The sequence below is a fragment of the Bos grunniens genome, chromosome 15, assembly GCF_055505025.1.
Source record: "Bos grunniens cultivar Pamir isolate PY7600 chromosome 15, Bosgru_T2T1.0, whole genome shotgun sequence".
NCBI lineage: Eukaryota > Metazoa > Chordata > Mammalia > Artiodactyla > Bovidae > Bos > Bos grunniens.
The window spans coordinates 75318660-75330758 of NC_141179.1; the positions used below are offsets into that span (position 1 = coordinate 75318660).

A 12099-nucleotide genomic window follows, 5' to 3' on the forward strand; every position below is an offset into this window, starting at 1 on the left:
TGCATTCCCACCAGCAGTGTATAAGCTCCCCACCATCTGCTATCTTCGTAATGCCACCCTGACAGGTGTGAGGTGCTAACTCCTGGGGTTTGAGGCTGCGTTCCCCTGACGACTGCTGATGTTGATTGTGTGTCCCTCTCCACATTCCAGGGAACAGCTAGGTTGCCTTCCCTCCGGGATGCTAAAGACCCTAATCCTGTCCAAGGAATAATTTTTCTGAAAGCAATCATCCTTTACTATGACCCCGGCCCTATATGTTTACATTCAACCGTAACAGCTGTGCTGGGAGGATTCTTACGGATGAAGAAACTGAGGCTCAGAGAGGGGATATGACTTGTTCCAGCTTTCACAACCTGTTAGCACAGCCTGTGTGATGCTGGAGCTCCAGCTCTTTTTCACGATGCTGAACTGACCAGCACCCCCTCTCTACCCCAAGGACGCACTTTGTGACCACAAGGGGCATCTTTCCATGTCCTTTCTTACTCTGATGATGAGAGATGAAGGACCAACTTTGGAAGGCTTTCAGCCTACAAGAGCCCCCTCCCCAGCTATATAGTCTAGACCCCATCCTATAGCAGTGACTTCGGGTTATTTGTTCTTTCATCCCAATCTTCTCATGAAATAACAACAACAATCATCACAACAGCCGCCATCTAGCTAGTGCTTACTGTTTCCTCTGGCGCCGTCACTCTGCTAATCATCACACTAACCATAGGAGGTGGATATCTCTCCTACAGATGTGAAAGCTGAATCTTAGCGAGGCTAAGTGAGCCTGAAGAGGACTCCAGGCAGCCTTTCCCCAGGAGTTCACCTCCATTTCCTTTAATGCTCATCAAACACTTCCTCTGCAAGCGTCACATGTGTTAAGCTTTGCACACACACAGTTGCATTGAATCCTCAAAATGTCCCTGCTAGGTGGTATTATTGTTATCCCATTTCACAGATGAGGCATTTGAGGTTCTACAAGATTAAATTAGGCCTTCCCAGGTAGCACTAGTGGTAAAGAACCCGTTTACCAATGCAGGAGACTTAAGAAATGCCGGCTCAATCCCTAGGTGGGGAAGATTCCCCTGGCGAAGGAAATGGCAACCCACTCCAGTATTCTTGCCTGGAGAATCCCATGGAGAGAGGACCCTGGCTGGCTGTAGTCCACAGTGTCGCAAAGAGTCGGACACAACTGAAGCGACTTTATGTCATATGTCAAGATTAAATTAAATATACAATTTAAATGGCAGAGCTGTAGCTTGAATCCGCTGTTTTCTGAGGTCTCCCCGCCCCTGTCTACGTGGGAAGGGCTTCCGGTGACCTTTCTCACGCTGGGTCTGCAGTGGATGACACGGCAAAGGCAGCCCCACAGGGAAGACCGAGGCAGAGCCTCCTTTCAAAGCCACCCAAAGCAACCAGTTGTCTCCACCCAACTGGCCCTGAATAAAAATAGAGTCTGCCAGCCCGGCTGCCCAGCAAGCCGACCAAAGATCAGAAAACATTTCCGGCAGGCTTGGGTCTTTTAAGTTATTTATCTGCCTGCATTTTTCATCATTTGCCATTGATTTGCAAGGGCCCTTCCCGAGAGCCCCTCTGGTGTCCGCCTGGCAGGGCAGCTGGCTCTTTTCCTCCCTCACCCCTGGGCTTCTCTTCATTTCCTGTGAAACAGCCCAGCACCAGCTGCCTGCTCAGCGGCCTCTGAGCTTGGCTCCTCTGCAACCAGAACTGTCTGACCCAAGGGTCTTTGTCTCCCCCGTTTCCTCACCTGCACCTCCCGACAACACAAAGCTGGGAAGTTCTAGAGCAAGCGGATCTGATCCAAAATCCCCCTGCCATCCTCTCTCATACCTGCCCCTACCCCCACTCCAGGCTCTGTCCTTCCCTCCCTGCCCCAGGAAGTCGATCTCTAAGGTTTGTATCCCCCAGGTGCCCTTATTCGCTCCGTCACGGTTGGCCTCAGGTACGAGGAGATACTGATGGGCGATCAGAGAGTGGGGAGAAAGGGGGATATTTCCATCGTGGTCTTGGCTGCACCCCTCATCAGGGGCAGCGCCTGTGGGGGGCGCCTCCCAATTGCAGCCCTTGCCAGGTACTGGTGGGTGGGTCAGAATTCCCTCAGTCCTGCACACACCTCTGTAAAGTCCCTTCATTAAATCCTCCTCCAAATCCTCTTTGATGTGATTTCTGTTTCCTTCCAAGATCCTAAGTGATCCACAGAATTTTTTGCTCCATGAAATGGGAATTGTAGACAGAAATAAAAGCTTTCAGAGTAAAGCTTCCAGGGACCCAGGAGAGACTCACATTTACTCCCAGTTAGAGGACACAAGCTATGCTCCCCCCACCACATATCTTAGGTGGAATGTCTTCACCCCTTTCTCTCTCTTTCTTCATGGTGGATAAACGGAAAGTTTCTGTTTTCTCAATGCTCTTTTGATAGCTGCTTTGGCTAGGAAAGTCTGGAGGCTGGATTTGCACATCCTAGACGGAAAGGGCAGAACCTCCTGAGAAAGCAGTGGGCTTGGGTCACAAAGCCCCAATTCGCTGTGGCCTTCCACTGTCCCTGGCCAGCCTGTGACTTTAGGCAACTCTACCACAGATCTCTTGGAGTACCTCAATAGGCATGCTTTGCTTGCAAGTGATAGAAAGACCAATGAAAATAGCACGAATAATAAGAAATGTGTTGTCTTACTGAACAAGGTATCTGGAACGAGTGGCTGCAGAGGTGGAAAGTTCAGCAACTCAATGGAAGTAGGACTCTCACTTGCCTTCTCAATTACCTTGTTTTCCCCTTATGGTCACAATATGGCTGCCACAGCTCCCAACAGCACAACATGATCTAAAATAAGAAAATCCTGTGTCAGGTAGGTCAGTGCTATTACAAGACCCAAAACAGCAGTGTATTAAACAACATGGAGTTCTATTTTCTTGCCTCTTTATGGTCCAACACCAGCTCATAGTTAACATGGCAACCAGTGGAATTGAGGACTAGATTCCTCTATCTTACTGCCCTTATCTGCAAGGATGAAAATGGTTCATCATTATGAAGTATTCTAGTCTCAGGAAAGAAGAGACGAGGGAGGAGAGACCATATACCTCCCCTGGGCACAACCACAGAAGTCACATATATCGCTTGTACTTATATCATTGGTTAGAACTTGGCTTTGAGGCTGTCGTTCGGTTGCTCAGTTGTATCTGACTCTTTGTGACCCCGTAGACTGCAGCATGCCAGGCTTTCTTGTCCTTCACTATCTCCCAGTGCTCAAACTCATGTCCATTGAGTCAGTGATGCCATCCAATCATCTCATCCTCTGTCACACTCTTCTCCTCTTTCCCTCAGTCTTCGCCAGCACCAGGGTCTTTTCCAATGAGTGGGCTCTTCACATCAGAACTTGGCTACATGGCCACATCAAGCTGCAAGGGAGTGTGGGAAATGGAGTCTTTGCTTGGACAACCATGAGTCAGCTAAAAACTCCTCCTCTATGGAAAAGGGATAAAATAGTTGCATACAACAAACTATCTCTTCACAGACTCTGTCCCTTGTCCCCTTTGAATAATAAGGAAAATCTTCCCAGGTACCCTCTGCTACTGCCATCAAACTCTCCCTCCATCTCACTGGCAAAGGTTCATACTGGATCAATCCCCTGTCTTTAAAGAAGCCTGACCGAGATACAGACTCTGTCAGGATGATAGAAGGGCAAGAATGGCTGGAAAGCAGCTTCGTTCTCCTATTCTTCTCCCATCCTCTCCTCCATCCTCCTCCTTTTCCTTTTTCTCCTTCTCCTTTTTCTTCATCTTCGCGGCCAGCAGCAGAAACTGGTTCCCCTTAGCTAGGCCAACAAACATAAGTAGGGATGAATAAGCAAACAGTGAGAAGGCAGAGATGTCCCTGGTTCTCAGGGACAGAAAGCAGAAAATCAAATGCCAAGGGGCTCTCTGTCTTCTCTGCAGGCTATGCTTCTCCCCTCTCCTTGCAGACAGAGCCCTCCATGGGTAGACGACGTGGTCAATGACATCTCTGGAATCATATCCTGACGTCCTCGCACCAGGCAGAACCGCTTCCTCCATTCCAGAGCGGAGGCACTCTGATTGGCCCAACTGAGATCAAATCCCCACCAATCAGCTGTGATCTAGGGATGAGGTCCTTTAAGAACAGGATCACCCCTCCTCCAAGGACAGATGGAGTCGGGAGAGGGCAGTACCAACAGAAAGAAGGGTCAGGGTGGAGCCTGGGCAGACAAAACAATAGGTGAGCATTTCCATTCTTGGGGAAGATACGCCAGAAAGGTCTCTTGCCTGACCCCTGGGAGAGACAAGGAGCAGTCCATCTGCCACCCTCCGCCAGGCCTCACCCCGGGGCCGACAGACCCCGTTCATCGACTGGGCCCCAAGCCCCACCTGTCAGAGCCTTTTAGATGAGGCCTTTGACCTCGCATTCTGTCCAGGCTGCCAGACAAGGAGGGCGCAGGAAACGGAAGCAGGGCTACAATGGCCCCAGACTTCTACCAGCCTCGGCTTCTACCTACCACCCGTCTGCCCCTCTGAGACGACCTTGGTCACGGGGAGGGGAGACCCCGCTTCCCTCCTCCACAAGCTGCAGCCTCAGAAACCTGACATTGCCATCTGGGTACTTTCTAGCTTTCTCTGAGTAGGTTCCTTTGACAGCCTAGTGCAGGATTTCACAAAGAAGAATCACCTGGGGCGCTTGTCAAAATTACAGCTTCCAGGGCCTCACTCCCCGGGCATTCTGACTTAGTGAGTCAAGGCAGGGCTCAAGAATCTGCATTTTACCAGCAACAAAGTTGGAGAGCCACATAACCATCGAGAATAAGAGAGCCAGTCCCACGTCAGGCTATGGATCCCTTCTGACCTGGGTTAGATGCTATGTGATTGTAGGCAAATGACTTAACCTCTCTGGTTCCATCCAAGACAAAAAGGAAACAACAGAGTATCTGCCTCGGGGAATCATTGTGAAGCCTGAGACCAAGCAGAGACCTCTCAGGGTCTGCCTGGTAAGCATCAGCCATTGGTAGTGACCATTATTCTTTTTGTTATTAGTATTAATTTTATTGCTAACCCCGGCCTGCACTAGGCCTTTGCGCTCCTAAAGTGGAGGGGGTGAGGGCCCACAGGGCACCTGTGCCAGCATCTACTCCTGCGTTTTGTCCCCTCCCAGGGCCCCAGGAGGAGACTCAGCCCTGCCTGCCCGTAGGGTCTGTTAATACCATCAGCTCTCTGGCCACACTCCCTCCTGCCACACTCAACACCTCCCCTCCCTGGAGCCCCATCAGGCAGCCCGCCTGCTTCTCCCATCAAGACTGCCCCCCAGGCTATGCCCTTGGGGGTGAAGGGAAGTCAGTCCCACTTCAAGTGATGAGTGGAGAGCTGCTGCAGGCCCCTGCTGGGGGCTGGGGAGGGGATGTGGGCGGGGCAGAGAGTATGTGGGTGAGTGGGGGTCTGCCTGGATGGTCTCCAGTTCAGGGTCTGCCCTTCGTTCTGGGCCAGCGCTGAGTCCCAGACTCTCACCTGGGTGGTATGGAGGTTGGGAAGAGTTGCCTGAGTGGAGAGGAGCAAGATGGGGGGTGTCTAAGGAGTCCCCCATGGGCCTGCCTCTCTTTCGCTCAGCCTGAGTGTGTGGGGTCTGAAGATCTGAAAACCAGATGTCTTTGTTGGCTCCACAGTTCAGTCCGGGTCCACAGAAGCATTGCCCCCACCAACTTCTTATCTCAATAAGATTTCCTTGGGAAGGATAGTTGTAGGCTGGCAGGTCTGAACAGTCCTGGCAATTGCTTAGTCCCACAGCTTCTAGGAACTATATTTCCCTGGTGGCTCAGTTGGTAAAGAATCCATGTGCAGTGCAGGAGACTGCAATGCAGGAGACACCCGGGTTTGATCCTAGGGTCGACAAGATCCCCTGGAGAAGGGAATGGCAACCCAATCCAGTGTTCTTGCCTGGGAAACCCCACGGACAGAGGAGCCTGGCGGGCTTCAGTCCACGGGGTCACAAAGAATCAGACAATACTGAAATGATTTAGCACCCAGGCACAGCCTCCAGCCTCAGCCAATGGAATGGGGAAAGGAGGATACCCCTAGAGGAACTTGTAGAGGGGAGGGCTGCAGGCTGGGTGTTCAGGGGTCCTGGGTTCCAGTTCTGACTCCTCCTCCCCTCCCTCCTCTTCGTGTGTTCTGGGCATTGCCCACATCATCTGATTTAATCCTTGCATCGACTTTGTGTGGGAAGCTGGCTACTGCCCTGTCTTACAGCCAAGGCAGCCAAAGGCTCAGGCAAGAGAGGAGACCTTCCCAAGGTCACATTAAGTGGGGTCAGGCAGGAGGGCTGCGGGATTCTAGGACCGGGGCCACTTGGAGTCAACTTGACTGACATGTTGACATTACGTTGGGGAATACGAAGCCCAAGGAGCTTGGATTCCCTGCCCCAGGTAACAGCCCAGGACTGACTCCGGGATGCCTGCCCTGCACACTCAGGCAGACCGAAGCCCCTCCTCCTCCGGTTTCTTTACCTCTTTCCCTCCATGTCCTCATCTCACACGTAGACAGACATAGGGTCCGCTTAGGAACGTGTGATGAGGCAGACGAGGTCTCACTGGCTGATGCTGAATACAGAGACTGGTGCAGGGAACATCTGGTAAACCCTCAGCAAATGAAGATTCTCTCTTTTTTAAAGATTATAATCTAGGGCTGTGTTTCTTCATCTGTGACATGAGAAGAAGTGAAGCTCAGATGAGCTAAAGAGTATATCCATGCTTTGGAAATCCTAAGATTGAAAAAGTCACAGAAAGGGGCTTACCGCAAACCAGTGTTAGGAACACAGATCAGCTGGGGCTCCACTCCCCATTCTGTCACACAGTAGCGTCTTGGGTGAATGCTACTCAACTTTTCTATGCCTCAGTTTCCTCATCTGTAAAATGGGTGCAATAAAGTTGACACCTCCTATGGTGGTTGTGAGGATTTTGCAAGTTCACGTCTATGTGAAAGGCTTTGAATGATGTCAGAAGCAGGTTAAGGATTTTATATGTGTTAACTGTTACTAAACATGTGGTTATTAGCCTTCAATCTCTCCAGTCAATTGCAATTGCAGTATTAAAATAGAATGTGAATGCTATCCACCTTGCCAATGTAAAAATAAAATCACACCACCGATTAGGGATTACTCATTATTTTCCTCACTTTCTTGAAAGGTCATCAGTAGATAGTCCATAAAACAGACAAATGAGGAAATGAGAGTGTATCTTAACTTTATTTTTTTATTTAGGCTGTCCGGGGTCTTCAGTGTGACACACAGCCTCCTTCTCTAGTTGTGGTGCAGAGGCTTATTTGCCCTGCCACATCCAGGGTGTTAGTTCCCTAACCAGGGATTGAACCCACGTCCCCTGCACTGGAAGGCGAATTCTTAACCGCTGGACCACCAGGGAAGTCCCAAGGGAGTGTATTTTTAAAAGTTTAGTTCAGACAAACAAAAAGCAAACGTAGAATGTTTAGGAAGGTAGAGAAATTCATTTTTTAATTATTTTTAAACCATATCATGTATTCCTTCCAAGAAAAATTTTAGGGCCAAATAAATTAAATACATCCACAAAATGACAAGCAGTCTCTTTGCATGTGCTATCTTGGGAAGAGTCCTCCACACAATATTTAGTGGAAAAACAAACTGCAGAAGATCTGAGTCAAGGTGATCTGAGTTTTGTAAAGGAAAAACAAAATTTCAGTGAGTGTATTGGGTGTTCAGCAAAAATGTGGAGCAGGGCACATGCTCAATTATTAATGATGCCAGCCTGCCTCTGGTTGGCAACAGAGAGTAGATGCCAGAAAGAATCCCATACTCCCATACCACTTAAATCGCTCTGACAGCAAGCATGAATTACCTGTAAAGAGAGAAATGTGTAAATGAAGACATTTGAGGCAAATGTGATGATTTTTATTGTTGGAGGAAAGAGCATGATACTCAGAACCACGACTCTTGCTTCCCGCACCTCTGGCCAGACCCAGGAACCCCCACTGGCATCGCTGGACATCGCAAAGGTCTGAAAGGTTGGACACTGTGCCTGGTTTTCTGGCTGGGCCTTCAAAGCCAGGTGACCTCTGCTCAGGGACCCTGTAGGCAGGACTAAATGTATCCTGAGCAACTTCCTGACCCAGCGAATAGCTGGCCACCAGGACCAAGAACATCTGTGCTTAGCTGCCCCCACAGAAGGTTCTGGGGGGCTTCCTGGTGGCTCAGTGATAAAGGATCCACTTGCCAAACAGGAGACACGGGTTCAATCCCTGATCCAAGAGAATCCCACATGCCTCAGAGCAACTCATGAGCCACAACAATTGAGACTGGGCTCTGGAGCCAGGAGTCACAACTCAAGCCCTCATCCCCTAGAGTCCAAAAGGAGAAGCCAGCACAATGAGAAGCTGGAGCTCCACACTAGAGGGGAGCCCCTGCTCTCCACAGCTAAAGAGCAGCCATGCAGTAACAAAGACCCAGCACAGTGAGAAGCTGGAGCTCCACACTAGAGGGGAGCCCCTGCTCTCCACAACTAAAGAGCAGCCATGCAGTAACAAAGACCCAGCACAGCCAGAAATTAAAAATAAGCACATAAAATAAAATTATACAAAAGAGAAGCTTCGGGGAGCAGGCAGCCCAAGCGGGTGGTAGCATTAAGTGTCACCAGAGAGCCTCCTTCAGCAACAGGTCTCCAGTCATCTATTCCTTCTCCCACCAGACAGGCGCTGCGTTCTGACAATAATGTCTGAATTCTGACAACTTCCTAAGTCTCTGTGTCGCTGAGCCTCAACCTTCTCACACTCGACACCTCTTTATGTTCAAATATGTAACATCCTCTTTAATACTCTGAAATGAACCTCATATATCCTGTAACCTACCTACGTACTCTTTTTAAAGTATCCGTCTTTAAGGTCCCCACTGTAATGCAAAGTGGAAATACAAAGAACGTCGTTCAAAATAAAATCCGCAGCTGCTCGAGAAGATGTAATGAAGTTGTCAGGAGCTCGCGGTCCCTGCAGAACCACCGAGACGGTGGCTGGTCCAGATGTGGGGTTCAGAGCAGAGATTCCAACCCTTCAGAAGGGCCACCATGTGAAACTGCGAGCCGCTCCTGGCAGGTTCTGAATAAAACGAAATACAGACTTCTCTTGTTATTGTCTTTAGTTAGTCGCACCCATGGAAAATTCAGTGTGTATTCACACTGCGCAAAAACGCCTTATATTTATACGTAAAACAAAGTTAAAGTCTAGACTTGTAAAATCATAAACATCTTTCCTCCTTACAGGAAGGTCCAGCAGGACACCTGAAAGCCATGTGGATCCTGAGACCGTTCTCACGGGGCCCGGCTGTCCTGCTTTTTGCTCATCACCTGCCTTACCCACCTACCAATTAGAATGGTGCTCCCTGCGCGTCCTCAGGTTTGGGACCATCCTAGATGCCCCAGCTCTTGCACTCCCTTTCCCCTCCTGAAAGGGCTCCTCCAAAGGTTTTCTGTCTGCATGATAGAAGTTAAACATCCTCAGTCGTGCTGTGATGTCCGCTGTCTGCCTTGAGTCCCAGCCGGCCCTGGGGACGAGCCGTCACCAGTTCCATCTCAACAGACGGGGAACCCGAGACAGAGGGCGGCTGTGACTCAGCAAGCACAGAGCTGGGCAGAGGCCAAACCACGTGCTGTTAGCCACCTGCCCCACGCATGGTCATCACCATCACAGCCCCACGGGCGGGTGGCCCACACATCTGGGTGCCCTGCACTGGTGTGGGGAACTGATCAGGGGCCCCACACATCTTGATGCCCTGCACTGGCAGGGGGACCTGATTAGGGGCCCCAGACATCTGGGTGCCCTGTGCTGGTGGGGTAACTGATCTGGGGCCCCACACAGCTGGGTGCCCTGTGCTGGTGGGGGAACCTGATCGGGGGGCCCCACACATCTGGATGCCCTATGCTGGTGGGGGGAGCTGATTGGGGGCCCCACACATCTGGATGCCCTACGTGGCAGGGGGACCTGATCAGGGGCCCCACTTATCTGGGTGCCCTATGCTGGTGGGGGGAACTGATAGGGGGCCCCACACATCTGGATGCCCTACTCTGGTGGGGGGACCTGATCAGGGGCCCCACACATCTGGGTGCCCTGTGCTGGAGGGGGGACCTGATCAGGGGCCCCACACATCTGGATGCCCTATGCTGGTGGGGGGAACTGATTGGGGGCCCCACATATCTGGGTGCCCTGCTCTGGCAGCGGGACCTGATCAGGGGCCCCACATATCTGGATGCCCTGTGCTGGCGGGGGGAAACTGATTAGAGGTGCGGGGCCCTCCGGCCCTGAGCAGTCCACCTGTCCCTGGAGCCTCTGAGAGCCTAGCTCTCTCTCTCACACGCAAACACTCACGATGGGTGGGGGGCGTGCTTTTGCTTCTCTCTCTATCTCCTGGGGCAGGAAATGTGCCAGGAGAGATAAAAAGAAAAGAGAGGAGGGGAGAGGCCTCTGAAAGGAGCAGGGATGGGGGCGAGGGCGCCACTGCCCCCCCGAGGTCAGGGCAGAAGAATGAAAGGAAATGACCAGAGAGGCAAAAGTCAGCCTGGAGGTTATCAGCTATAAATAGCCCTTTCTCTAGGATCCCCAGGAGTAGAGGGAAGGGGTTGAGACCAGAAGGTCTGGTCTCTGTGGCTGGTGGTGGGGGCAGTGGTGATTAGTGGCTGCCTGGGATTCAGATCAAAGAGCCAAGCGGCAGATAAGAGGCTAGACTCAGGACCCTCCCCCTCGCCTCCTGCTAGAGCTCGGTGCTCTGACCCCCTATAGCTGGCTAAGCATGTCCTATATTCTTGCATCTTCCTTGTATTCCTGATCCATGCATCCACCCACCCATTCAAGCAGCCACCCATTCACCCCACCTGCTCATCTGTCTGTCTACACATCCTGCCTCCCTCCCTGTCTCTAAGCTTCCTACTAGCTGTTCCTTCTATCCACAACACTCTTCCTTCCCTTTTGACTTCCCTAACTTGTCCCTTAGGTCCCAGCTGAGACATAACATCCCTCGTGAAGTCTTCTCAGACCCCCAAGTTCAAGGTAAGGTATGTATCCCATCGACTCCTACAGTTCTGGTCTTCTGCTTCATATGGCACTCATCACAGTTATTTCATTCTTGCTTCCAATTCCCCAGCTCTCTGAGGAGGCTTGCAGTTCTGCAGCATCTGGGATGATGCCTGGCACATAGTAGATGCTCAAGAAATTCATTGGGTGCATTTATGTCCATATCTGTCCCCTCTCTCTTCCCTCCCTCCTTCCTCCCTTGAAGGCTTCCTGAGCTCTGATCTGAGTCACATCTGATGGTCACTGCCCTTGAGGATAGCTGAGCCTGGTGGGAGTAGAGGAAGCAGAGGAGAGGGAAGTTAGGCCCATTCACAAATCACATGACACAGGTAGAAAGAGAGATGGATTTCTTAGACATCAGGGGGGTGAGCTATCAGTTGCGGGCAGCGGCTGAGGAGGTAATGAAGGTGGGCTTCAAGGAGGAGGTGGTCCTTGAGCCGGGACTTGACCGTGCAGACATGGCGGCAGGAGACACACAGGCAGGAGAGTGCAAGGTGGTGTCAGGGAGTGGGAGGTGTCTGGAGGGCATCTCCCTGAAGCAAGCAGGGCAGAAGGGGAGTGATGAAGCAGTAGAGAGGTGGGGGGCAGGGAGAGATTTGGGGGACAAGACATTTTAGAGAGACACAGAGGCAGAACGAGAGCTGTACCAGGACCCCGTAACATGCCAGGGGATGTGCTGAGAGGGAGGCTGGAGGATGGTCCAGGTGCCTGGATGTGGTGTGTCCTGCTTATGCCTCTGAGAGAGTGGACAGACAGCTGGCTCCTAATCTCTTCTAGAGAAGTGGTCACAGGCAAAAGGCCTCGATGGAGCCAATGACTCACAGCTAGAGACTGTAGCCTTGTCTGTGTGCGGTGTGGGATTCGGCCCATGCAGAGAACATCAGGACAGCTCCAAGGATGGAATGCTGGAGCCAAGGCCAGGTCCCCCAAGGCCTGCTTACTGTCTGGGTGCCCCTGGTGGGGACAGGCTGGCCCCTAAAAGAGAGGCCAGGCTAAGCCCATGTCTGAGCCTCTGGC

The 12099-nt window shown here is 51.4% G+C and overlaps 1 long non-coding RNA gene across 3 annotated transcripts; it reads left to right on the forward strand.

Moving 5' to 3' along the window:
• The first annotated feature begins 4033 nt into the window (after window positions 1–4033).
• LOC147358486 (uncharacterized) lies at window positions 4034–11080 on the forward strand. 3 transcript variants are annotated; one of them, XR_015142343.1, is made up of 4 exons: window positions 4034–4231; window positions 4912–4994; window positions 9279–9411; window positions 11003–11080. It is a non-coding gene; the product is annotated as an uncharacterized LOC147358486 (long non-coding RNA). The 3 variants fall into 3 exon arrangements; XR_015142342.1 differs by lacking the exon at window positions 4034–4231 and having other exon boundaries at window positions 4422–4994; XR_015142341.1 differs by lacking the exons at window positions 4034–4231; window positions 11003–11080 and having other exon boundaries at window positions 4415–4994; window positions 9279–9527.
• Window positions 11081–12099: the final 1019 nt, after the last annotated feature.